Source organism: Aptenodytes forsteri, unplaced genomic scaffold, assembly GCF_000699145.1.
Source record: "Aptenodytes forsteri isolate BGI_AS27 unplaced genomic scaffold, ASM69914v1 Scaffold82, whole genome shotgun sequence".
NCBI lineage: Eukaryota > Metazoa > Chordata > Aves > Sphenisciformes > Spheniscidae > Aptenodytes > Aptenodytes forsteri.
In genome coordinates this window covers 447,482-451,565 of record NW_008795490.1, presented here as the reverse complement: position 1 = coordinate 451,565, position 4,084 = coordinate 447,482, and positions in this window count along the sequence as shown.

Here is a 4,084-nt window from a genome sequence, read left to right as displayed (position 1 = left end):
GGTATTTTTCAGTTCTCCTTTACCTACAGGAAGAGAAAGTTTGCATTGGTGACCACAGCCCCACAACCTACTTGCCAAAATTGGTGCACGCAGCATGACTAGACTACTGGAGAAGAAGCAGCTGCTTCCATAAGAATCCCAACAAGAACAAGCAGTTGCGTGTTAGACATTTAGAGCCAAATGAACAACTGGCCTTTTACAACTGGAGGAAAGCTCTAGAGGTCCATGCAGCTTCCACAGATCCTGCTCCGGCAACAAATTACATTTAAAAATGTGTAAAAAAAAAAAAGAGTTTTCTAAAGAGGGTTAACTGGAACAGTAGAATAGAAGAACTGATTCCTATCTTCCCAGGCGCTTCACAGATTTCTTTCAAGAGATGCTAGAAACTCTAAAAACCAACCAGAAACTACTGTGCTTAAAGACAAAATGGAAAGTAGGTGAGTACTGGGGCCTCCTAAGTTCGCAGCTAGAGCCGACTCTGAATGTGAGCATACTAAAGAGAAAACCTGATACAATGACCTTGATTAGGTTTTGTGATTTTTTTAATTACTAAATTTTGTCTACCCTTTTCATAGTGGATAGATTAAAAAAAAAAACAAACAAAACCAACAATCCTTCCTTATATGAATTACTACTATGTTCTGATATACATCTTGAACAACAGGTATGTGCCTACTTGGCCTAAAGACAGTAACTGTAATGAAGAGAAGCCTCCCGAGGGGCCTGGCCCACTGCGCTATATGCTTTGAGATCCCAGAAGAAAAAGCACCATAGTCGGTAGGTGACATTCTGACGTTCAGATAAAAGGGACTTACTGAGGTGGTGTTAAGAGACTTGCAGGTGCCCAAGAGAATTAGGAGATACCAGCTTGAAATTGATTTCTCTTCACTCCCACACAGGAGAGTGAGGGGGGATAATTCCACATTATTTTTCCCAGGAGTCTCTTGTGCCCTGGAAATCACAGTTATATAAAATTTCTCATTATGCCTGCTTAATTAGGCAGAGGAGTTGGTAAACTTATCAAAACATAAGCACAGTCTGACATTTTGATTGCAACCCCCTTCAAACGATCAACTCTCTCTGAAGCCCTGCTCACACTGCGACTGCAGCAAAATGCAGAAATGCTGTTATCTGCTCCAAAACAGAACATCAATCTTCCCATTTTCTCTTGACTGTGGCTTTGCTACAGTCCTCCAACACCCCTCCCGAATAGTTTTAGAGTCAAACAGCTCTAAATGACTGTTTGAGGCTAAAGGAGTGCTCCCCAGGTCTCAGCCAGCCAGGGGGTACAGCTCCCTCCTGAGCAGCCTGCGCACAAGCCTCAGCCCAGGCTGTCTCCTCTGGCTGAGAAATACAGAAAACTCTCTGCTTCAGCAACTGAGCAGAACTCTGCTACTATAACGAGTTACATATGCAAGCCCCCAAGTCCTTACTAAGGGAGCATTAATTACACATTGTGAAAAATCAGCCAGCAAACTAGAAGGTGAGAAACTGGTGTTTGCTGACATTCTGCTCTTGTGGGTTTATCTCAGTGCAGGACTGTGGGGGAAAACATCCGATTTCCTTAGGCCAGACTGGGATGCCTCCAGAGAGGCCGCTACCTTTTCTCCTAAGAGACAGGAAAGAGCCAGTGCCTCTTGCTTGGCAGACCCATGACCAAGGGAGCAGCCCAGGTGCACCAGGGCAGGAGGAGGGAGCAGGTGAGCTCAGGGCTAGGATGCCCCTGAGCACCCACAGGCCAGTGGACAAGGAGGAGCTGGTTCGGTGACCCAGCCTGGATGAAAAGACTGCCTCCGAAAGCTGGGACACAAGCCTGGTCCCTACATCTGTACTCATTCCTTAGCACTGCCCAATTTACAGTCCCTCTGTACTGGACCTCAGTTGCCCACTGCCATGTCCTTACAGGGCTTCCCAGCCTCCTGCCAGGCAGTTGGCCAGGGACCATTCCCAATAAAGAGTTTCAGCAAGGAAAACTTCTGGAGAGTGGCACCGTTTAATACTAATGGGCATACTGTTGTGTGTCTAAGTCTTAGATGCATTCAGTTTACAGTACGTTGGCACTGGAACTGTCGTAACACATGCTGTGCAAAGGGACCAAGTTTTATGTAGGACTCATCAAATCCTGGCCTTCACTAAATCCAAGTGCTTCACTTTGCAACCTCAGCCTGACAATCCCCTCCTCTTGGCAGTCCATTGATGCTATGTGCAGCTCCGCAGTCCCCATAGGGAGGGAGCTCTGCTCGCCACGCTACTGGTGATGGCAGAGATTACCAGAGCTAGCGAGCAGCTGGAGGCAGTGTGATAGCTCTGAATACCTTCAATTTAACTGAAGTTAAAACAATTTTTTATTCTAACGCATCATCCTGTTTATAACTCCACATGCTGCAGAGCTTAAAGTTCAGAATACGTAACTATCAGATACTGGAGAAAAAACAGGAAGGCAGGAGAGGTCTGGAACCAGCAGTATTTCCCACAGATGAATCTGCATCCTCACTACATCAATCACACAGTAAAACAACTAGCACCGAAATATTTTACTACTATTTGACATCATGAGATTCCAAAAATTTCACTGAGGTGCAGCAATTTCACTTCTTTGAATTACTGCCCCAGCCTCTCTTCAGATTCAGTATTTCTGCATCATTCAGAGTATGTTTACAAAGAGTTTGTTTTGTTTTTTCCCCACAACAGCAGAAGACAGAAAATTATTAATAGACTGCAAGCTACAAACTGGTCTGTAGCAAAGCTGGGCCTCCACCAAGGAAAACAATACATCTGCTCTGCTGTAGATACGGCAAAGAAAAAAAAAGATCAACTTCATCTCTTCTCCCCACACATCCTGGATTCTTAAATTAATGAACACCATCAAAATGCAGCTACAGAGAATATTTTACTTTACTGTGTCTTTGTAATATGAATGACCTTAACTCTTCTGATAGCTTAAAAGGATAATAGGACTTCACGTCGTCACCATCGAGATGTGCGTTTCAGAATGTTTTTAGACCTGCTTGGGAACGTCACCACAGACGAATCATTTCACCTTTTGTGCTCCTTAGGGGCTACTCACCGTCAGCCTGGCTGCTAGGGCTTCAAGCACACACCGCTCCGCTCGTTATAAAGCACATCACACAAAAACTTCAGCAAAATGAGGCAGCCTCTTTTGGCAAGGAGTCACTGCACGCTCCAGCCAGCAGGAGAAGAGCTGCTTAGGAAGAAAAGGAGTAAGCTCCACTCATTTCAGGAGAGGTTTGAATAGTTTATTTTGCCCAATCAGAGCCCTTCAGCATAATGACACATTCATATACACATATATGAACATTTTTTCTGAAACATTAATGTATAATACATTTTAAATTTAAAATACCAGCTGCACAGGTATTTTTATTTACAAAAATATTCCATACTTAATTTTTTAACTTTGTTATGATGACAGTTCAGTTCAAGTACATGTAAGTAAAATAACTCTATGCAATCTAACATAGTTGTGTTTGTAACAGTACAGTTTGCAGTTCGTATGAAACTATATTTGTAGACAGATGGATTTGCAACCCTACTTAAAATGCATATTCCAGTAATCACCCTCAGAAGAGCTAGCGGGGCTCAGCAAGACTTAACTGAAGAGTAAGTTGCAATGAACAAAAAGAAAAAACCACACATGTACACACTAAGATATACATAAACGAGAACTGCTACACATCAAGCATGCTTACCCACAAGTGGGCAATGTTAGAAAAATTTACTGTTTCCCCCCCCCCCCCAATACATGTAAGTAAAATAACTCTATGCAATCTAACATAGTTGTGTTTGTAACAGTACAGTTTGCAGTTCGTATGAAACTATATTTGTAGACAGATGGATTTGCAACCCTACTTAAAATGCATATTCCAGTAATCACCCTCAGAAGAGCTAGCGGGGCTCAGCAAGACTTAACTGAAGAGTAAGTTGCAATGAACAAAAAGAAAAAACCACACATGTACACACTAAGATATACATAAACGAGAACTGCTACACATCAAGCATGCTTACCCACAAGTGGGCAGTTAGAAAAAAATTTACTGTTTCCCCCCCCCCCCCAAGGGCGGGG